At 38.7% G+C, this 24431-nt stretch overlaps 1 long non-coding RNA gene across 2 annotated transcripts; it reads right to left on the bottom strand.

Moving 5' to 3' along the window:
* Positions 1-4867: 4867 nt before the first annotated feature.
* On the bottom strand, positions 4868-22974 carry LOC138107393 (uncharacterized). 2 transcript variants are annotated; one of them, XR_011149479.1, is made up of 5 exons: positions 22814-22974; positions 21476-21561; positions 9162-9232; positions 5241-5305; positions 4868-4980 (listed from the first exon to the last, which is right to left on the bottom strand). It is a non-coding gene; the product is annotated as an uncharacterized lncRNA (long non-coding RNA). The 2 variants fall into 2 exon arrangements; XR_011149478.1 differs by lacking the exons at positions 4868-4980; positions 5241-5305; positions 9162-9232 and adding an exon at positions 14817-15141.
* Positions 22975-24431: the final 1457 nt, after the last annotated feature.

The raw sequence follows: 24431 nt of genomic DNA, 5'->3' as shown, positions 1-24431 counted from the left end.
CAGGAAGGCTGCCATGGCAAAATACAGAATAGATATGTCAAGTAGATGATATGTGATCCTTGTGTAGATTAAATAGTTATCAAATGTTCTTCTTCTGTGCCTGCAGCTTACATGCTTTGCCATGAGAACTGTTTCTTGGTGAAAGGCACCATATGGAATATATCCAAGAAGAAACAGGTGACTCACAGGAGATGGATGGGGTTAGACAACTGCCTGACCAGTCATCAGGTATCTCCTAGTTCCATCTTCAGTAAATTCTCCTCAGTTAAACTCTCTGCTCTGTCCCCTGAAATTCCCTACAAACTTCCTTTCTATGTATACAGACAAGTGAGCATTCCTTACAGGGACACAGCACTGCCTCCAGAGGTAGCAGTACAACTCTTAAATGATCGTCTGAACAGAGAGGTACAGGTGTAGTGGTTTGGTCCAAAATACTCATTACTATTTACCTTCTGTGAGATAAAAATTAGGAGAAAGCAAAACAGGCACAAAACTTGAAAGAATGTAAAGAAGTTTATTAACAGACCTAAAAGAAGGAAAGGAAAAAAAAAAAAATCATACCACACCTTCAGAACTCTTCTCCTCCTTCCACCTTTCCCCCTTCTCCCACTGTAAAAAGACAACCCTTGAGATGTTCAGTCTGTTTACCACTTCTGTAATAACCTTGTTCAGTTCACTTAGGGAGAGGGGTCTCTCTTGCTCATGCTATGGAGACATCTCCACAAGAGGTTCTCTCATGGCTTCAGTATCACGAGACAGCCGCCCGGGTTGGTTCTCTGCTCACATGTGAGTCCCTTCCCCCAACTTGCAGCTTTTCCCACAACTGCTTTCGAGGGTCCAATCTTGAGCTATTGGGGTACCATTTTAAGGTTGAGCTGTTCAAAAAACAAAAGTTATCTTCACCCTTCTCTGGGAGCATTTCATCTCTAAGAATAGAGGCCCTCCCCTTTTCCTGGGAGATAAGGGTCCTTATCATCTTCATCTCTAGGACTATCTCTGGGAGCATCTCTAGGAACAGAGGTCTTCTCGTTCTGATTGGAGCAAGAGCATCACTTCCATCTCTCCCTGTTCAAACTTGTCATCAAATTACAGCTGCTTCAGCATTTGCTTATTCCAGCACAGGTGCTTTTGCTCACAAGTACAAGTTGAACGCTCCACCACCCCCATGCTTTCATGAAATTACAACGGGTACTCTGATGTATCATAGTCCATCACCACCATTGCTTTACAACAGAATTTCAGCTTCTAAGCATCTCCTCTTTCTCCTCCCTCAGGATTTCAGCTCTTCTTTCTTTGCTTAATGTCTGCAGCACTTACAGCACTAAAAGGCTTAATCTCACCCAGGCCCTGCAGCTGGAATTTCGCTTATCGCCGTTGGTCACATGATCTTTGCCGGGCAGCAGGGCAGCTTCAGCTGAATCCTCGGCCGCACTGGAGGCGGGGCGGGGCGCGCCGTCTGCACGTAGCAGAGATGGGGGCTGCGGGTGGAACAGGGCCCATCGGCTCCAGGATGGCTGTGTCCCTTCCTGGGCCCGGCAGGCCCCGCTGGGCCCCGCACAGGCCCAGCCCAGTTACCTGTTCCCCGGCTGGAAGCAAGAGACAGAGCAGGGTTTGTCCATTCTTAAATGTGGACCACAGAGGCGGTCAAAATTCTATGTGGCTTAAAAATTTGTCAATATTCAAACTAGCCAGTTGATACGTTCTATCAGGTCATAGAGGAAGCTGTAAGCACCTCTTTGCAAAAGACTCACTTCCAGGGCTATGCTTGCTAACCCATGACAACAGGGAAAGCTTAGGATATCACAGCCTTACTCCTTAAAACCATTTCTGTTCCAAGTGAATTTGAATTTATTGCTTCATGATGAGCAGTTTGACATCACACAGTAAGACAGCAGAAGCTTCAAGGCTGTAGGTCAAGACAAGCATTCAGAAAAGCTGAAGCCAAGTAGGGAAGGAAAGAAACTAATCTCAGAATAAAGACTGCAGTAACTGGCAAACCTGGAAAGAGCAAGCAATCTGGCCAAAGCATCAATACACCAAAGAGGAGTAATGATGCACAAAGAACTCACATGTGATTATTATCACATAAACAAAAATACCTGGGCTGGTGTGGAGAACCTCACTCCTCCTGGCATGCAGCTGGGTACCCATAAGCTTGCCCATAAAGGTAGGCTACTTCTATCGATTTTCTGAGACTCATCTCAAGACAAAAGACATCCTTGTCTCTCTCCATGGTCACTTGAAATTAACAGGATTATTTAAAGTATGACTTCTAGTCTATTTTGGTCTCTGTGTTAGAACTATTTGAATCACAGTCTACAACTGCCTGTTTCTGCATTCTCTCTAAAGCAAAACTCTGATGAGTAGTTCAGAGCTGAGTATTTACACTAGAGACATCTGCATTTGGTGAGATGAATTCAAGCCTTAGAGCTTAAATAGAGAAGAGAAAGAATTCAAGAGCATGAACAAAGCCATGGCTTGCATCAGCATCTTGCAATACAACCTGAGATTTTTATCTTTGTAGAAAAAGGGATTACTAGAGGGACTTGGCCTTTTATCAACATTATTGGATGCTTGTTTGGTAAGTACAGGGCTAACAGGAAAAAAAAGGAAAGGAAACAGAGGTGAGGGACTAATGGATACAGGACAAGGAAAACAACAGGAGAGCATGCACGATTGACATGAGGTCAGCAGTGTGTGGGGCATCGTTGCTGCCTGCTCTGAGCTTCCCCTCCCAAAGACACTTGCCTCTGCCACGTGCTCCGAGCTCCTTTGTTCTAAGCACGGGCAAAACCAAATGTAACTCAGACTCTTCAGCAGTGTCTGATTGGCCGCTCACCCCGGGTCTGCCCCCAGTCCTCCCCTTTCCCCTTCTCCGATTAAAAGAGACTGTCGAGGGAGGCCCTGCCCTCTCTTGGCTGAGCTACCTTCCTGTGAACATCTCTTCTTGTCTGTTTCTTTTGAAAGCTTCTAACTGCAGGAAATTGAGCGGGCAGGGAGCTATATTTCTCCCTCTTTGCTTCTGCTGATGGTATTTGCTTTGCAGCTGATACAGGTACCGATTTTAGAGCTACTAAAGTGCTAGATCGCCCATGCTGCCTCTCTAGGCTGCTCAAGGCTTTCTAAGGAATTAAACCACTAGCCTAGCTGGTAAAAAGCTGAAAAGATACCTTCCACAGGGCATGAAAAGTTAAAACCAACAACCAGGAATCTTAGGGTTGGCAGTATCCAGCCAGAACTTCAGCATGGAGCCTGATCACATAATCACTGCCTGATGAGCCTAGATTTGTTATCCTGAACTTTCACAGATTGTGAATACAAGAAGAGAATGACATGGACTTGAAAGACAATATGTAAATTTTCTGACATTTAAAAGCACTAAAACTTACTACATAGCTGTATTATTGTGAATCTGACAGCATCCTCTTGATTTTTTTTGAGCTTTCCTCCAAAACTGGGAGGAGGAATTAAAAGTCACTTCTACAAAAACTCAAGATCTCTGGGATGCTTTATACAATAATTGAGCTTCTAAGAAAAACATTAAAAATTGCTTTATTTTTGTTAAAAATTCTAGGAATTAACAAAAGACATGTTCTTTCTGAGCACCTTGTATGCCTGTCCTTCTTTATTCAAAATTGTAGGACCTCGGGCTAAAACCTCTCTGACACTTCTTTATTACACAAGCCTGGATGATTTAGTGATTCAAAGCTGTCATATACACTCTTCTCCTATCACAGCCTTGACAGAAATATCTACCACTTAGTTCTTTATTGTGAATGGTCTGAACAGAAAGGAAATTATGTTTCTGGTATTCTCTCATAGTAGCAACAAAAAATCAGCATTATCTGACATAGACAAAAAATAGATGACTTGCAGAACTATTTCCCTTGTTTTAGAGGGTTGCTGCCTTTGAATTTTTCCTGTGCTTGAATTGAAGGCTACTTCTGTTGTGCATCTGGGAATGAGATCCCATAAGCAACATGAAAACTCTGGTGCCTCATGACCACTTTTCCTTTGCAGGCTATTGATACTTGTCCTGAGTCCAAAATCACTACAAATCCTATCTTCTCCTGTGGTTAGCAAAAAACATGCATAGGTTTCTAACCATGCTCTGTGATCATATTGTAGGGACGAAAGAGATAAATGGAGGCTGTTGGGATTGCTTAAAAATGCCTATAGCAGCTAAGAGGATACTTGTGCACAGGGAGCGTTTCAGTACCTGGGTACTTAATTCAGTACCTGAATACCTGAGGTTCACACCATGAGTACTCAAAAAAGCCATCTGGGATGCTTCACAGGAAAGCAGAAGTAATGAATGAATCAGGCCTCCAGCCAAATGTCCTGCCCAGAGTGCAGACCTCATGTGAAAGTTCATACAATTGAACAAGACAAGGTAGAGCCACAGCTGCAGACACAGGTGCTCTGGACTATGTTAAAAGACAAAAAGTGTCTTGCTCTGTCTGGTATTCAAACTACAGAGCACCTGCCTGCACGTCAGTGTCTCTCCCACCTGAGTTACAGAGAATTCTTTGAACAGTGATAGCGTTTAGAACAAGTAGCTTAAGAACAGAATGATCCTTTAAACCCTTAGTGTTCAGGTACAGGTACCACAAATACTAAAATTGTTGTGGCAGGTCATTTAAATGTATTTTATTTCTATTATACTAACATTTTCTTATATTATCATATGTATTATAAATAAATTATTTGCTTCACTTGGCATTAAAAAATGTTAGTTTCAAAAGGAATAAAAACCTGAAGAATGATTAATTCTTTGCGTTTTGGGAAAGAATTATAAGGAGACGTTTAATTTTAATTTTAAAAATTTATTAAGAATTCTCTCAAATGCAATTTACATCCCCTAGTGGGTTGGCTTTTGTTCCATGTTGTTTGTACAAAATACAGATCTTGGATAACATCACAGCTCTCATGTAAGCATACATCTATGCGTCCATTTTGTCATACACTCTAGGTTAAGTCCTGAAGGAAATAAATGCCACAAAGTTAAAATTATTTACATCAACTAATATGGCAACTTACACTATGTGATGATTTAGCTTGCCTTAATTATTTTGAATTGCTTCAATTTATCCTGCACATCCATGGAAAATTAAAAATACAGGAAGTGCAACTTCCATTTACGGACCCTTTTGACTCTTCTGTACTACACTGATTTGCCTGTAGTGAAGATTGTATCAGACAGGCTAAGGATGGATCAACATGGGCAAACTGACAAATACCTGGAAGTTTCATTCCCAGGATGTTTGACAGTTCTGTGTCACATCTTATATTTTTTCCATAGCTCCTGTAAGGAAGCATAAGAGATAACACTTGTGAACCACCAGAAGAAATGAACAGAGCAGATTTTTCTCCTCAAGATTTTCAATATTAAAAAGTGGAATGAAATAAGAATATATTGACTAGTCTTGTGTGGTGTAGATCACTAAGCTGCCTTTTCAACTTACATCAGCAAATGGTTTGGCATTAGAGAGCCTGTAATACTTTAAACTCATTACATCTCAGTAGTAGAAGTTATATCATTAATTGTCAGCTACATCATTAGAATTTCTGGAAAACAGCTGGAATAAGAAAGATACTGGTGCCAATTTGCTAAGAGTCTTATTTTCCCAACACAGTGATGCAACAATCTTTGAAAGAGTTTAAAAAAGAAGGCAGCCAACATCCATTTTTAGGTATTTCATAGTATCATAGAATTTCACTTCAGTTGTTTCATAAGCATCAGAACAATATCAAAAGCCAGCTTCCTTCCAAAACCAGAGGAAACTTTACTATAAAAACTCTGCAGCTTGAAGTGCCTTGTATATTACAGCATAATTTTGTAACCTCTCTTCAAATATCTCTCTATCCCTAAGGTTTCAAATTCAAAGGCTCAGAAATTGGGGCCACTTAGTCTCCGTTAACTTGAAGGATCTTTAAATAAGCCTGAGATCACTGTGAGGCAAGTCTTTTCCAATAGAAACATTTCACACTATACCAAAAAATTCCCAGAGTCAACAGAATTTCAGAAGTGGAGGTTTTGATTTGCTCAGCTTTCATTTCTCTCTCAGAGTGCAGAAAAGAAGCAGAATTTTACCCAAGATTCATATTCATTTCCTGAACATTTGGATATTACTTTCCCCTCTTTCCAAATGTCACTGGGGTGATGAGATGATATGCATGGGTACTTCTAGCACAAATATTTTCATGTGCTACCCCACTACCCATCTTTTTAGAAGCTGAAAAGATCATGCACAATCAGGAGCCTGAACACAGCTGTTCCTTTTAGGTACACAGTTTTCACAACTTGACTATCAAATTGATGTAATCCATTCTGCTCTGATAGGAAATTGTAAACATGATCTCAAAGCCAGTTCCCAAATAATTTTCTCAAAATTAGGACCTCTCTGAAAAAAAATTTCTTCTTTTACAAATTGGAAGAAACATTCTCTCAAAAATCTCTCCAAAAGTTTGTCGACAACTCACTTAATCTTCCCTGTGACTTCCTTCTCTGAAGGAAACTGAGCATTTCTGAGGTCTTAATGTAGGGTTTTAAGAGCAGTGCACTGGGAAGGATGGTCTTTGTTAACAAGTCACCAGACTGTCTGACAGACACTTCCCACTTACTAATTTCCCCATCACGCTTGCAAGAAAACTCTATGAAAACACTGACTTATTTTCATTGCTCCAATTTTTCTTGTAATCTTAGCCTACTCATTCAGGCAAGATGAAAGCAAACAGCCAGATGGAGGTGGACGTGTTCACTAGGAACAGAATCCATGTAACTCACTCTCCAAGCACTCAAGAGGCTAGACCCTTAAAAACAAATGTGAGTTCAGCACAATAGCATGAGGTGTTTTTTCCAGCACCAATATTAAACTAGTTTAGACAATACAATGTTCCTGTAAGAGAAAAATTGTCAGGGTGGTGTTGATGCCGTTTACTTACTCGTTTGGAACCTCTAATCAAAACAGTTCAGAAAACAAATGGCTAATTATGTTCTACATGTAAAATAATTAAACATTCAGAGCATGATATTTAGCAAAGATGTATATTATACTAAATATGATGTTCAATTTTATCTCAAAGGAGAAGGCAGGAAGGCAGGCAGGAAGGCAGGCAGGACTGATGAGGAAAGAATTTACTAACAAAAGTATTATTCCTGGGATAGCACCAGAGATTCATGGTACTCACAGTTATATCTCCCCACATATACTACCAGTTACTTATCAAGAGTGGATGGTAAAGTAGCAGATGAATATTCATTTCATATTCTGAATTCCCAATCTTCACAGTCATATGGCATTGTTTGACTCTGGCCCACCTCTTCTGAGCAAAGAGAAATTATGCTGGACCGAGAAGATCCTCCCTCATCTCCTTTAGAGCACACTGACGCTACATAAAGCAGAGCAACACAGGAATACCCCAGGTAGCTGTGGTGCACAGTGACAGCAGCATTGGTGCACCATGACATTACTCCAGCTGAGCTGAGCATCTCTGCTAATACAACAATACTCTTGTGGGACTGGAACTTGCTCTTTCAGCCTATGCTCAAATTTCCCCAGAGAGTACAGCAGGAACAAACTCACAGTCTGTACAGCAGCCAACATTTATTATTAGGAGCATCAGAAGCATTTCTGAATACAAGGTGAACAGTGGTCTTATTATGTTGTCCCTATCTCCTATTTCCAACAATCTTAAGTTATTCTTAGGTATTCTTAAGTTATTCTTAGCCCCTTCACAGGGCTCCCAGAGGTTCAGACTAACCTTGGAATCCACTGGTACTTCATGTAAGTTTGTGTTAAACAACTAAAAAGGCCAGTAGGCAATGCTGCTGGCAGATTATTGACTTTCTTGTGATGTGACCTAACCTTTACAGACAGAGAAAACATGCCACACTGAAAGGGCATAGTTTATGCTTAATTTAAAAGCTCTAAAGAGGACCCTAAGTATTTTGTCCATATTTCTTTTTCCATGTGTTTAGAAGTAAATATATTTGTATACTATGAGGAAGGAGATTTGGGGTTTTACCCAAATTTACATGTATAAGAGACTAAAGGTTTCCTGTGTATTTTGATTCTGCTTAACCGTCACAATATGAATAAGAAATACACAAGTAAAAATCTTCCCAAATAAGGATAAGCAAAAGGAAACAGTCTGGGCAACCTTCATCAGGAAATAACAACTGGGCCAACAACACACTCTGAGTTCTGCAGCAGAATAATGCTGTTAATAATCATTTTTTCTCCTCTGCTCCTTCTGCCATTTCTTTATAGAATAAACAGCCAATGGTTTAAGATCAGATAGGAAATAATCATTTTATCATCAATAGTGGTTAAATCAGTAGTTATCTCTGTGATATGCAGCAATAATTATTTTCTCCTCTTGCCTTTTCTTAATTTATCAAATATTTTTATTAACATAAATATATAACTGTAACATATATATGTCCTTAATTGAAAGTATAATTACAATATTTTACAGCATCTTAAATTTCTGACTTTTTTTTAAGATAAGAGAATGGGGTAAACAAGGGAAAGATAATACTGCCCCTAACCACAAATGAAACTTAGAAACTAGGAAAACAAATAGTTACTTTTATTTCTAGATTGAATGAAAAGCACACAGACAGCAAAAAAATTGAAATTTTTAGCCTTCATCTTCTATCTGGCCAAATATTCTTTTTCCATCATTGTATATAAAGGGTGGATATTAATAGAGGCAGCAAAGGTGAGGCCTGAACAAGATATTTCAAATAATTCTGGTTTCATTTATCAATCTGACTACTAGCAATCAGGGAATTTTGTTAAAAACTCCAATGATTTTTATCTTGACAGTGACTCTTTAATAACTAAATGGAATTCATATTAATTATTTATCTCCTTTAAAGTGCACTGAATAGCTTTGCTGAAAATTACCACATTTATATTTATAGAAGACTAGTACATGTATGGATAGGTTCAAAATTCATTATTTATACAGTGATGCCTTTATTTATAGGAATCAAGTTCAATAATTAGCATCAAGTATGAAATCTCCAGTAGTGATGGTAATATTAATGGAAATAATGCCATTAGGTGTGCTTTGTCACTCCTGAATTTTCAGTGACTGTTTCAGTTCCTTACTCTTCACATTTCTTAATCAGTACAGTTACCTGGGCTTACCTTGTTCCTTTGAAAGAGGTGGAGAAGAGCTCAAATTACAGTCAGCCCAGCCCTGTTTTCAAAACTCCTTACTTGTAAAGGTACATAAGGATAGCAGTATGGAAAAAAAAAAAAAAAAAAAAAAAAAAAAAAAAAAAACATAAGGAGCAATTTCTTCTAGCCATAGCAAAAATACAACCATTCCCCATTCTGTGAAATTAATGACCTCTCTGTTACATGGGATTTTAGATGATGTTGAAGTTTTGAAAAAACTCCAAACAACCTTCACCCTGTATTTACAGGTTATATTGAAACTGGCCTGATAAATACAAACCTTAAACATTCAGAAGTTTACAGAGTAAAAGCTTAAGGCTATAGTCCCTTGGCCTTGCACCTAGCAAGACTGAATGCAGTCCACTTTTACTGCCATCATGCAACTAATGCACCATCAATATTTCATGCATGTAATTTCAAATGAGTAAATAGCTTTCTGCAAGTTGCATAATTTGCTCATAATCTCAGTGCATCTTGTTCCATTTAAAGCTAAGTGCTACCATTTTAAAAAGGCCCCCGCAGGAATGATTCAGCTTAGCCAAGAATGATTATATCTTACAAAGTCCCCAACCTCACTTCTGCTGCCACCCATCCTTACTGCCAGGGTGAACAATTTATCCCAATGCAAACACCAAAACAAAGTTCATGCAACAGACCCTACCAAATTTTCAGCATTGCCACTATTTAGTCACTAAGGCAGAGAGAGGAGAGCAAGCAAAAAGCGAAGCTGAGACATATGAGGTGTGATACGTTTAGGGAAGGTAATGAAACCAAGGGCTCAGCCATTAACCTTCAAGGAAGAAAAGCCAGGCCCACTGCTTTAAAAATTGCTGAGACCAATCTTTCACCATGACAAGCATTAGTAATGAATAATTAAGCATTTAATATAATGTTGCTTTGGTGAAAAATGATAATTTTACAATTGACGGCCCTAAATCCATTCAGTGTTATTATGCTGTTGTAAAAGCAGGAAAAGAGTTTTGATGAAATGCTTGTTTTCCAGTGGAGCGGGTTTTTCCCCTTTGTTTTTTTTTTCCTGATGGTTAGACTGAAGCAGTTATGGTTATTAGGTTCAAAATCCTTTCAGAGCTGAACAGTGGCCTGCTGAGAGAATTTCATGAAAAATTTAAAAAGGAAAATTCAACCTGGAACAGTTTCACATCTCATACCAGCCTGCTGGAGGTTGAACTGTGTTTTCCCCCATAATATTAAACTAATGTCAGGGATATAAATCATTCAACAGATGCAAATGCTGAAACCTTCCTAAAGGAAGCCTTAACTCTAGAAGCTATTTCGATTAAGTGACATAGTTATTTAAAACAATCTAACAGATGCTCTCTTAGTTTCTCATAATCAAATGTTTATTGCAAAAGAACTATTTGAGTAGTAAATTATTTGAGCTGTACTCTAAGATCTCTCTTTGCAGTTAAGAAAACTGAAGTAAGCCACAGCTGTTCCTCACAGCCATTTCTCTCCTCTTTAGACGCTGCTGATGTTAGCAAGAATTTTAACTGTAGATTATCAAAAATACACGTTTTGGTGGGTTTGGTGAGGCAAAGGCACATTTTGTCATCGCACATCAGACTAAATTATGTTGCTCTGCTTTAAATTGGTTCAAACACAACTGCTTTAGAATTCGCTTTCTAATACAACGTGGTGGAATTCAATAAAAAATTACACCTTTTATCCCATTGGTAAGACTTCCCATGGGAAGTCTTTGCTCCTTATAGTCTTTACACTTAGCTATGACATTTGCCAATGACATTCATTGTACATTTGGTTGGACTTCCACTAAATAGGCTCAGGCACTGTGAGTATTCAGTGTATAATGAATTATCCTTGAGAAGAAAAAGGCTAAAAATATGTATCTAGTCCTTCAATAACAACATTTGGATTATATTTTCCTCTCAGTGGTGTAGATTATTCTCCTAACCTCACAAAAGCTGAATTACCTCACTTCTAAGATACATCTTTTCTGACTTTTAAAAACACCATGTACTGTGCAGAGTCTGCATATGTGTGCACACACATTTAGAGGTACTAGTTCCTGTGAAATAAGCATAAATCAAGAAAGAACATGCAGTTAAACTATTCTCCAGACAGATTTCAGTCTATAGCAGTTGTGTAGAAATGACCACTAGCTGGTTGCAATAGCTTCCTTTCGCAGGGTTTAAAAATACATCAGCTACAGCTTACTAAGCAGATTACTGCTGAAATTCAGACCCTAAACAGTCCATAAATGAATGAATTATCCCGGGCTCCTACAAAAAAAAAAAAGAACTACAGGCTTTTCTGAACACCTAGAAAGCTTTCTAGGTATCTGCAGTAACCAGAGATGGAGCATTATGAGTCTCTGAAACACAACTATTTTTGCTTTCTCTTGATAGTATATACTTCAAATTAAAAAAAAAAAAACCAACCAAAAAAAAAAAACCAACCAAAAAAAAAAAAAAAAACCAAAAAAAAATGGAGTAGACTTTTCCTAAGTTTGTTCTTGAAAAGTAGATGCAGTAACTTCGCCATGATTTTAAATAGATCTCAACTATCACTGTTCCAGTTTGTAGTAGATATATGGAGATCCAGAGCTTGGGGTGAAGTTATGAGAGGCACAGCCACCAGTGCTACCTCCTTTCCCCTCAGTCCCAGGTTTCCTGCTTCTTTTGTCATGCAGCATCATCTGTGTATTATTCTCCAAGTTTATCACCACAACACCCCATTCCAACTGCACACTTTGAAAAGAAACATTTTAGGACTGACTCTGAGTGCATTAATACAAAGCCTAACAATTTATGCTCTGGATTTAATGGAATTTACACAAATTTTCACATCATATCAATCAAAATATTAATTCAGTTAGTCACTGCTACAAGACAGTAAGTCATGACCAAGTTCCACTCTCACAAAAAATCAAATCAAAAAAAATAAAACAGACTGGAGCTAATAGCTGGAGTCTGTTGTCCGCATTTTTCTCTTCAAGTTTGTTTTTCCATAGGTGTTTTTTATCATATAGAATATCTTTATTGACAGAATTCCGTAACTTTAGATACATTAAAATGGAAAATCTGATTTTGTTCTCATACACTGATTGTAGTAACCAGAGTAGAGCCACCAAATCCACATATCATATATTTTTTCTACTTTCGCTAGTTGAAAGCCATTTTCTGGTGCTGCTTTCCACCTCTTTTTATGAAAGAGCAATGTTTTAGGGGTGTTTACTGTTATTGTAGGAAAGTACTAGTCAAATACATCCTTTTAAAAAGAGATAAAAATAAGAAATTGTTTATTTATTGTATTTTACATTGCTTAAAACAATGGATGGAAATATGTGTCCATAGCTAAAGGAAGGCATTGTTAATAGTAAAAGATTATTCCCAAACAGTACTTTATTACTTGAACCTGATCTTTCTTGACAAAATTAAGAATTCTTGACTCCACAGACATTAGTCATTATCCAGGAGTCAGATTTCACAGATATATTACCTTGTATCAGTATACTTAAGTTGTATACACATGGCCAAGAAGTATATTGAAATCCCACTTTCCATTTTCTAGATAGTTCAGTACGAGCCACATTTGCAGTCACTGCCACAGCATTGCCTCCAGGCCAATACACAACACCAAGAGACAAAGTATTCCAGTTTACTGAGAGTCAGAATAGGCTTCTGACTGGTTATGGTCATAGGCTGGGCAAGATGCTCACAAAAGACCAGAGACTAACATGTCACTGGTAGCTCCAGGGCCCCACATCTCTCCAGATTCTGATTCTACAACTGTTTAAAATGAGATATTCAGGAATACATGAATACCATACTTCACCAGAGTCTGTACTCAGCTTGAAATGCCCATTGACCCTTTCTTCTGAGTTAACCAAGATCTTAACATGCAGCTTTAGAATACAGCACAACTCAGGATGAAATTAATTGTAGGAAGCTGCCTGTCTTCTTTCAGGAACACAGCTTTGGCAATAACAAGTACTGAGTTTTCGTCTTCTTACTGAAAATGTCTCATGGAAAAATGACTGAAATCTGAAAAACCCAGATAAGAGGGGAGCTCAAAACTGAAGACATTAAATAGTATCCACCCTATTAGAAAACAATAGTAAAAACTACAGAAAACTCTAGGGAGGGAAGGAGAAAGTCAGTTGTGTATAGAAAGAGAGGTTAACTTGTTCTAGATATCAGAAACAGAACAGTTTTTTCTCCAGAAACACCTTTTTAAGATCTAACAAAGAAAGTAGGTCCATTAACCAAACACGTATATCCAAAGATAACCAAAGAAAAATCTTTTAAGAGTACTTCCTCCATGTGCAGAACCATCTCCAATATTTATACACCATCAATGATTTCAAAGAATGAAAACACAGATGGAAAGCTAACACACATAATAGGGAACGGGAGGGAATATAGGCTCACATAAATGCAATTCAAAATTCTTTGGAACTGCTTAAATTTTAGGAAACCTGGTACGTTTCCCATTAAGGCATTTTTCTTGCTTCTTAGCAGAGATGACACAAACGGGGTAAGATCACTGCTATTAACACCAGAAATACAGACAGAAATTACAAGGGGGCCTCAGTACCTCACTGTGAAGAAAAAAAATTCCATAAATTTCAGCATCACAAGCCTTAGTGAAGGTAAGACAAACCTTGGAGAGAGGTTCAGCTGGAGGCCACAGTCAAATAAAACAACAGTCCCTCAGAGAAGCTCAGCAGCAATCAGAGAGGAAGCAGAAGGCTGAGGCAGGCTTCTCCCTTTATTCCTCAGGATTTTTCATTGATTTCTACACAGTCAGTGGGTAGAATAAATAGACAAATTTTACTGAGAAAGCCATTTCTGCACAAGGCAGGGGCTTCATGTTTGATAAATTTTATGGTGCAAATACAAACAGCATCTATCCCTTTACCAGGACACCCTTTCACCCAAACCCAAGCCAACATTTTCAAAACATGCATCTGCATGCTTGTCAGGAAGCCCAGTGTTCTCAACACACAACACACTAGGAACATACCTCTTCTATTAATAGGCTGAACAACACTGTTTCCCATTATTTATCTGTGTTTTTACAAAAAGATCTACACTGTAACATAAGGCAACACTCCATATTCATAGAATCTAACAATTGATTATAAATATAAGATACAGTTTGACTACCTTCCTTCCATATTTTTTGGTAATTTCCCCTAGATTCACCTTTTTATCCAGTAACAATTTGATTTCAGAAATGCTAATATACAAAATATAATTTATCTAAGACCATGGGAGATTAGATTACTTGATGGAGGTTTGGACCTCAAATACTTGTGTTTTGGTCTCGTGTTACCTTACCATTACTTTAATCAGTTCCCTGCCAGTAAAACTGGCTAAGACATTACTACATAAATTGTTACACTTATTCCAGGGAATCAAAGCCAATGGCAAGCACAGATGGATCAGTTACTTTGATGAATACAAACAAAAAGGTATCAAAAGAGAGTGCCATGATTTCTGGATAAAATCAGAGCATATATATCTCACAGGCAATTTTGGACCTGTTGTTTTATAAATACACTTATGTACACGTATATACATCTACAAAAAAGTAAACTGAATAAATGGTATAAAATACTGAATAAATGGTATGAAACTGTATGAAATGGCAGTGTCTAATATAGAGTTCTAATGCAAATTACAGTCCTCTCCAATCAGAATCTTTTCAATTTATTTACTTTAAGTTGACCATAATAGATCCAATACATGAACAAAAGGATCCAAGGAACAGCCACTGAGAATACACCCAGTCTACATGATTCACTGTTTTCAATGAAGCAAAACAGCAGTATTTTGAGTGTCTTTCATTTTATCCATATAATTTTCACTGTACGTTTTACCATGTCTGCAATATCATCGGTAATAGAATCTGCTGGAATTTGTAGGAAATATTTGAGAAATTGTTTCTTCCACCAATACCTCTAGAAGAGAAAGAAGAAAAAAAAGCAAACCAGTTTTGGTGGTCTAAGCATGTGTGAAACAGGGTTCATTGTAGAATGTGCTTAGATTTCACAGGACAAAAGATTTCTGCCTCAATACAGGGACCATCCAACCCTGAGATCCCTGCGGATGAATCAATACCTTGAAGTGTAGCCATGACAACCACAGAGATCAAATAGACTCAGCCCACACAGTATTCACAGTATTGATTTTTCAGCACAGGACAATACCGTGCTCTCAGTGCCTGAATATGGATGAGGAGTAGCTGACTGAGACAGACTTCTCCCGCTATGTCTGAAGTGATGCTGCTGAGGAGAGAGCAGCACTTCGAGGAATTTCACATCACTATAGTGAGGGTGTCCATTCTCCAGTCATTAAGACAGACTGCAGCCTTTATGTCCACAGCTCACAGCCCCAGGTTTCTGAATAACTGGTTAGCCATGATCAGGAAGAATAAATGTTTAGTGTTCCCTTTTTTTGGAAATAAATATCACTGACATACACTTATGAGAATGGCTTTAGATCTACAACTCTCAGCATTTAAAGTATGAAGCTACTGCCCTTTAAATAAATAAATAATATATATATTAAAAATAAAACACCACCAGCAGTACAGAACAGCAGTCCCTCTTCTCAATGGAGGCAAGAGAATCCATCATTGTAGTTTTGGGCTCTATTGTGCTCATGTTGTATATGGCCTAGATTAAAAGATTTAAAGTTTGCAAACTTTTCTAAAACAACCAATATGACTATGATTTTGAGTGGTCTGGAATGCTATGTTAATGTAATTAATGGGCACCACACTCCATGATCATGACTTTTAACAGTTAAATTTAATTGGAACAACAGAACGGCAAATTTAAGTGTGTCAGAAAAAAAAGCTCTCAGGAATATGGAACATATTCATGGAACCATAATCACTGTTAACATGAAAATTTCCTCAGAAAATGTCATTTTCTTGAATTATCAATTAAACACTTATAGCTTATAAACACTTATAAACCAGGACAATTCTTTTTCCAGAAAACATCAGGAAAATTATGTGCTTCCATCAAAAAAAACCAAAAACATCAATATATAATATAGAAAAATATCCAAAAAATCAAGTAAGTTTCAACCAGGGTGCAATAATTTCCAACTGTCTGATTATGATGTTCCTTAAAACATCCTGTTCCTCCACCTCCCTGGTACTTGCTCAGTGGCCTTAAATTTCTACCTAAGTCTGTGCCAACACCTACTAAATGATTTTTTTGTAATGCCACACTGAAGGCACAATCTGCCTAACCTGACTGGCAATGAACGTGCTTGTGGGTGTTTCACAGCACAAAGCTCACGAAAATATGTCCATGGTCCTGGGAAGGGACCCAAGCCCAGCTCAGGCTTTTTCCTGCTGTGTAGTGGGAGTGATCCCTGGAATGGACAATCCCCAGAAGCACCCTTCCTGGAGAAAAACTGCTGAAGACCAAGACATCTCAAGAGTTAATCTCCCTAGCCACAGTGCAGAGCATCCCACAGGAGGAACTTGCATCAAGAGCCAAGAAGGGAGCTAATATACTTGACAGGACAAATACCTCTTGTTAAAGAGTGTTTTCAGATGAACATTTCTGACTAAAAATGTTCTCATTTTACTTGGTCATTAATTTGATTTTTTCTGTCAGAATAAAAATATGTTTCTCTTTTGAGTGGAACAGAGTATATTTACATGCTCACTTTTCAGCTTTAGGGATACACAACCTCTATGGCTAGACATTGTGGAAAAAAAAAACCAACAAACTAAAATACTGTTAATTTCATGTATCAACTAATACAGAAAGAAATTCCACAAAATCTACTGTGTTTCTCACAGAATCACAGAATGGGTCAGGTTGGAAGGGACCATGGAGGGTCATCTGGTCCAACCTCCCTGCTCAAGCAGGACCATCCCAGAGCACATGGCACAGGATTGTGTCCAGACAGTTCCTGCTTATCTCCAGCGAGGAAGACTCCACAGCCTCTCTGGGCAATCTGTTCCAGTGCTTGGTCACCCACACAGTAAAGCTCTTCCTCATGTTCAGGTGGAACTTCCTGTGCATCAGTTTCTTCTCATTGCCTCCTGTCCTATTGCTTGGCACCACCAAGAAGAGCCTGGTCCATCCTCTTGACACCCTCCCTTCAGATACTGACAGACATTGATGAGGTCCCCTCTCACTCACCTCTTCTTGAGGGTGAACAGGCTCAGCTCCCTCAGCCTTTTCTCGTCAGAGAGACGCTCCAGTTCTTTAATCATGTTTGTAGGTCTTCATTGGACCCACTCCAGGAACTCCATATCTCTCTTGTCCTGAGGAGCCCAGAATTGAACTCTCTCAACCTGCTGCCAATGCTCTTCCTAATGCACTTTCAGCATTCCCTTACTCTGGTCCGCTGTGTCAGAGAATCCTGAGAGCTGGTCTTGTCAGTGAAGACCAATGCAAAGAAGACATTCAGGATCTCTGCCTTCTCTGTGTCCTCTGTTACTTCCATTTAGTAACAGGTTTTGTTTTTGAATTTGTTTTTGAAAACAAATTATCCTTTGTTTTCCTTTTGGTTTTAATGTCTTTTAAGAAGCTGTTCTTTTTGTCCTTGACATCCTTGGACAGGTTAGACCAAGCTAGGGTAGTTAATGTCCCCCACAAAAACCAGGGCCTATAGCCATGAGGCTGCTCCAAGCTGCCTGTACAAGACCTTGTCCACTCCCTCCTCCTGATGAGGCAGCCTGTAGCAAACACCCACAAGAGTGTCACCCTTGGTACTCTGCCCTTTTGTCCTAAGCCATAAGCTCTCAACTCACTCATCATCCACCCCAGGATAGAACTCAATACATTCCAGGTGTTGAATCACACAGAGGGAAACTCCAACACCATGCCTTCCTGGTCTTTCTCTCCTAAACATCATGTAGCCCTCCATGACAACATTCCAGTCATGCGAGCTGTCCCACCACATCTCTGTAACTGCAATGAGATCAAAGCCCTGTGACTGCACACAGATCTCTAGTTCCTCCGGTTTGTTCCCAAAACTGTGTGCATTTCTGTACAGGCACTTTATAGAAGTGTTGAAGTATGTCAATATCCCAGTAGAGGTGCAAAGGGAGACCCCAACAGTCCTGTCTCATGGTTACACCTTTGGGTGTTTGTACTCATTGGAGGTATCCCCTCTGAAGTCTCATTTTGCTACTTGGGCGGTTCCTTCAGTTGTCCCCATTGCATAGCTTATATCTGTCAAGCCTAGCTATATTCCTGTACCACTTCAAATCTAGTTTAAAGCTCCTTAAGCAAAACTGCATTTCAAAATTAAGTTTCTGGAGATCCAAAAAAATTTTAAACTTTCAGCTTGCTTTTCTTCATAATTTGCTCTGTTTTTCTTGAAAGTGACTATTTCCTTTTTCTACAAGTGTATCTTTAAAAAATAAGCCTCTAGAGGAGATGCAGATTTCCCACAGCAGATTCCTACTCATTGGCTGCTTATTTCAATCAACAATATCTATCATACAGCAAAAAGTACAGTAATGATAGCTACTATGAAGTAACAGTTAGTATACAAGTGAACTTCTAGTGAGCCAGCAATAGTTTAAAAAAAATGCAGATTGTCTAATTATGTTAAGGATATGTACACAGGGTATTTCCTCTCCAGACTCACTATGCATTGTACTGCTGCAAGTCTGCAACTGATCTTCATTGCTGGTAATGTTAATCCAACTCTTTGCTGCCTATGGAATTAGGCCAACTTGAAGCAAGAAGGAGTCAGGCCAAGCTATTCTGCAGAGGAAGCACTCAAAATGCTAATGGCTAGGACTCCTAGTGTCACATTTAAAAAAACCTTCAAATTGCACTTTACCAAGTGCTTCTACTGTAACACTTTATTTATGTATGGATACTCAAAGAGCAGCAAAAACATATCTGCCATTACAGCGGATGAAATTTCAGCTGTATCTGCTTGCTCTTGGTTAGGGCACACAGGACACGTGTCCTTTCCTCTGTCTTCTCAGGCACTGCCAAAGAAGGGGATGACATTTCCCAGCCTATCCTATGAACCAAATGACCTACTGAGAAACCATCCACAAATATCCAAAAGAGCTGGAAGAATTACGTCTAACAGTGAGTTACCATACAGGAAGCCAAGGCTAGGTCCAGAGATACACCTCTAAAGGTAAGTAAGAGCTGCTGGTTAGATATGAACTGATATCTCATATTCTGAAGATACATAGATAGCACATGTTAATATAGAACCCAGTCTGAGTAAAAAATGCCCAGCAAACTGAAATATTAGTACTATTAATGAGGAAAATTCATGCACATCCAGCAGTAAAATTCTTACTTGGGACAAAGCTATTTTCCAAAAATATTGCCGTATTCCTTACTATATAATAACAAACCTATTGCAGTCTTTGGAGAATGAATTGACTTGCTTCCCCACATGCTTCATAATGCACCTGTGATAAGTTTTAATGGTCCGTGACATTTGTGCACCTGTTCCCTTGCTGTGAATTTGCATTCCATTATTAAAAATAATGTGATCTTGTTTCTAATTGCATGCATCTGTCCACAGTTCAAAGACCTTAATTCTTCCTTATTAACAGATAGATGGTTATTTAGAGAACCTCTCTGTACAATTCACGAATTCTCTGTAAGATTATGATCTCTGAATATGCCTGTGCCAGAATGTAAACTGTTTTATTCAGTGAGTTGCCTTTGCTGCATATTTTTTGTTTCTAGTGTTGCATACTATTCAAAAGGAGCAAATAAGGACTAACAGAAGAGGGCTGTTTCCTTAAGTATTCTAGCACTGAAACATATTTAGCATAGGCAACAAGTCAGTTACCGCCAAAACTGGGTCTCTGAAAGGTGGTCATGCACACAGTGTTACCTGGCTGTGTTTGTTATGACCTTAGGGAAATTGATCCAAGCAATACCTGATTAAGGCTTTGGAGAGTAATACAAGGACAAAGTCGGCTGCTGTCCTTCACTTGGTTTTAGTCACTAAAACCACAGGGGAGTGAGCTGTCTGCCCTGAGAACCTGGTGAAGTGGAGGAAACACTGATATTCTAGCATACAGACCTCCCACAAGTTCCAGTGAAAGGATTAATCAGAACAAGGAGGTTCATTGCTTCTTTTTTCCTAACGCAGTATCAACTCCTGTAATTTTTCTTCCAGAAAGTAAAAATATAATAAAAAACTGATGAATTCCCCATTCAGTTTTCATGTGTTTTTCATATCCCATGCTCAAAAATACATCAATGAAACACCACAAAAACATTCCAATATCTGTAGAGACTGTGAAAAAAAGGGTGCTTAAGATGTCTTCTCAATTATAAGGCAAGACACCAGGAACATTATAAGCCCACTGAATGTTATTTGAAGGAGTGTACAACTATGCCTCTATTTATACCTAGCAGTACTGCGGGGGACAATGTTTGCAACAGCTATCAGCTTGGATTCAGTCTTGTGGATCACTAACCTTCCGTAGAATCCTTTCCACTTTTTCTAGTCTGTATTTGTCCATTTGATAAACCTTTGCCATAAATAGTACTTGACATTCGTTCTGATTAAGCAGCAATTTTCCTTCAAATTCATATAGTTCACTCAGGTCAAGATAATTATGAATGTTAATTCTAAATTCCAAAATGCTGAAAAATGTTTTACTGAGAAGTTTCTAACAAATTCGTAAGTGAATTCCTGCAGATTATTTACTTTACACATACATCTTGTATAAAAGATATATAAGTATAGAATCATAAAATTGTTTGGGTAGGGACGTTAAAGTTTCTCTAGTTTCAAACCAGTAGATGTACATAATGTAGCATAGTAAACTAGAACTCAAAGAAATAATTAAAAATAATGCATTTTCCAATATCATGTGATAGCAGTAGTGCTCAATCTGCTTAAGAGACTACGCAGCCTGTGATGGCCAGTGACAGCTTTTAAGTCCTTTTAGCAGTGGAACTCGATAAAGGTAATAGTTTAGATACTAAATACTGATATAACACAGAACTGGTAATCCAAGTGTGAAATATAGATGCCAGAACACTGACTTCTGACACATTTTTGCCAACTGAAAAAGAAAAAAACAGAACAGTTTCTTAAAATGTTTCTAAGTCACATGTTCTCTCCTGGGAGATGACAAGCTTTAGTCTAGAAAATTAGTGACTTGCAGACTGGCCTGTTTGACTCTATTTGCCTGCAGGAGGGCTACCAAGGGCTAAATTCCATGTAGCATTTATGAAAGGACTTCTGTGTGGAAGAAAAGCAATTAGTTGGCAACAGCAAGGAAAATGTTTTCAAGGATTTATAGGCAAAACTCACCATTTATTTTGCTGATCAGGAAGATGCCTAGAAAGTACTTTTCTAACATCATCCAGCAGTGGAGGTTCCCACAGCAATAAAGGTACCTGTTACAAATAACAAAACAAATACAGCTTAGAATAACAAAGACTTCTTTAAGTAATTAATTTATTCCCTCCATTTTAAAGTTCTTTGCCCATTTTAGAGGCCGTGAGGCCACTAAGGAGGAGTTTGTTTAAAAAAATAACTCACATGTTCTAACACAAACTGAACTTTCACATTTTGCCAAATGCACCAGAGTTCATTTGAAAACTTAGATAGAAACTTTGGCCTGGATTTTTAGTTTTAATCCAGTAAATCCTTACTGTGGTTTTTACTATTTTGATATATGGTGTACACATTTTCTGAGTCTTTGATCAAAGAATTTTTGGGCAGAGAAAAACTGTAAATGTTAAAATAAACAAAGACTCTTAGTGCCTGGGAGCAGGTGTCCCAGCTATTTGATAAGATTTGCAGGCTCAAAATATATTACTTGCTCTTATCCCAAATGTCAGATGCATGTTACAGTAGGCATATATTTAGTAGAGGAGCTTTATCCTTCTTGCTCCATCAGTGCTGAAGCTGCAAACACTTCTGGCTTATACCAGTACAAAGTCAATTTAAGGGATACCAAATACTGATGAACCAACTACAGTAGCTGGAGAGTAGTAGTAAACCATCCATAACAGCTTCTGACAAACTGCTGAGCCTTGGAAAATTATGAAAATTAATTCTCAATTTTTTAATATTTTCAGGTTTCCCAGGCACTGTTGGCTATAACTCTTAATTGCAGCACAGAAAAGTTTTAATAGTATGACAGGTAAGGTGAGAAAGAAAGAAATCACAAAACTGTTTAGAAAATGGCTTGAAGTTTTATATAAAAGTGGGCATGGACAACAGGCATTTCTGCCAGCAGCCTTTGCACATCTTTGCTTGCATAAATCATACAGGAACAGCAAGGTCTAGCTGAAGTGCCTTTAGGGCACTAATAAGTCTTATTGGCCCCACCAATGATGGGTCTGTCTCTGACCCTGGTTATCCTCACCAGGCCTAATCCAGACCTGTGATCTGATCTCCCAGCCTGACATGCCTCATCACCAGGAACCTGCTGCTGCTCTGCACTCTCGCTCCAACATGTGGTCTCTGCATCTGCTCTGCTCCCTTGCTCATGTGCATCTGGGTCCCCGCTGGCCAGGTCCCCACGCTGCTGGCTCTGTTACGCTCTGAGAAACTAACGGCGTATGCAGCGTGCTAGCAAAAAGAGAGCCCAGAGGTCTAGCACAGACCCATCCACTTCTACAGCAATCCTGAAACACTCACACAAAACAGGCAGCTCCTCACCCAAGGGAGCTTCTCCCTGAGCTGGCTGAGAAGGCATGCAAGCAGAGGCAAAGGAGTAAAGAGAGGGGACTCTGTGCTCCACGCAGAAGTTTATTCAGGTGAATTGACAGGGACAAAGAGCCAACGATCTGAGGGTTACCAGGGATTTTTATAGTGGGGATAGGGGAAGGCGGGGAAAGGGATCTCAGACAATTAGATAGGAGCAAGTAGGTGGGGTTGACAGTAAGGGAACCAATGGGAGTAACACATAGGAGGGACTTAGGGGGCGTCGAGGAACAAAGAACTTTCTGGAAACTGATACATATTAAACAAGGGCAATTAATATACATAACTTCATACATAAAACTGGGAGGGGAAAACATTAACCTATCAGGGGAAAACATGCAGATAACAGGACAAAGGAATTATGGGTTCTCACCGTAACTGAAAGTTAAACACTGAACTTGGGTTGCTGACCAGCACACTTGATTGTTTGCGTTTTCCTTGGGAGACAGTGTGGTTGGAGCCACTTGCATGTCAACAAGAAACCATCTCTGTCTCAGCTGGTCTTTGCTACTTCTCTCAGCTGACTCAATCAAATTACAGTCAAGTGAACAAAACAGAAATAATCTACATTTCTTTGTACCTATTATTCCACATTTAGATTCCATATAATAGCAAGCATTTTTAAAGACCTGTCGGAATGTCTCTGTTGCCCTTTACAGTGGAAGAAAGGATTTTCAAAATCATTTTATGTTCTCTTGCAATTTTCTTCAAACAGTTTTGAAAAGTTACTTAATTTATACTCTTCACCTGGTGCTTGGCTAGAATGCCTGCTAAAACATAAATTTGGCATTGAAACTCCATTTTCTGTAACCTTGGAAAGAAACCCACATCAATGAGATACCATGAAAAGAGTCACTGTAATGACAACAGGAATTTCTAAAGACTGGGAAGCCAGGCAGGGTGACAGCCATGACTTAGTGTGACTTGCCTTGTTGCACAAATCCCTATTCAATCCCAAGTGACAGCCGTAGGAGTAGCAGCTCACAAGGTCTAATGTTCTACTACAAGAGGAAGCTAAGATAAGTTGGTTCAGTTAATTTTTGAAAATTATATATTCGATTCGTTTTCTTACGTTTGTAATACTTACAAAAGCATGTTTTGCTATTTGTCCCAAAGGTTTTTTTCCAGAAAAAACCTGCCTGACCTATGCTTCCTTGACTCACCTTTTTCCTTTTCAAAGTAGAACATGATGCATCCCTTCACTTTTCTGTCAGGTAGCTTTCACAAAATAACCAGTAAGAGTCATTATTCTTTTTGTAACTAGCCTATGAGGAAGCTTGTCAAAGAGTTGATAAGAACATACCTGCTTCATCTATCCACACTGTACTGTGGTTTTGCTCTTTCAACAATTTGTGGTAATAATTGTACTAAAGAGCTTTTCACCATGTAACTATTAATTTCTTTTTGTGAAAACCAATAGAAAAAGCAACCATTAAATACTGCTATTTTATTAATACTGCTACTTTTTTTTTTTTTTAAAGTAGCATTAATACTGATACTTTTCAGCATCATCAATCATCAGTGAGAAGGAGCAGATCTTCCTCAAAAATCT

Source organism: Aphelocoma coerulescens, chromosome 3 (assembly GCF_041296385.1).
Source record: "Aphelocoma coerulescens isolate FSJ_1873_10779 chromosome 3, UR_Acoe_1.0, whole genome shotgun sequence".
NCBI lineage: Eukaryota > Metazoa > Chordata > Aves > Passeriformes > Corvidae > Aphelocoma > Aphelocoma coerulescens.
This window is presented reverse-complemented; position numbering and strand designations above follow the sequence as displayed.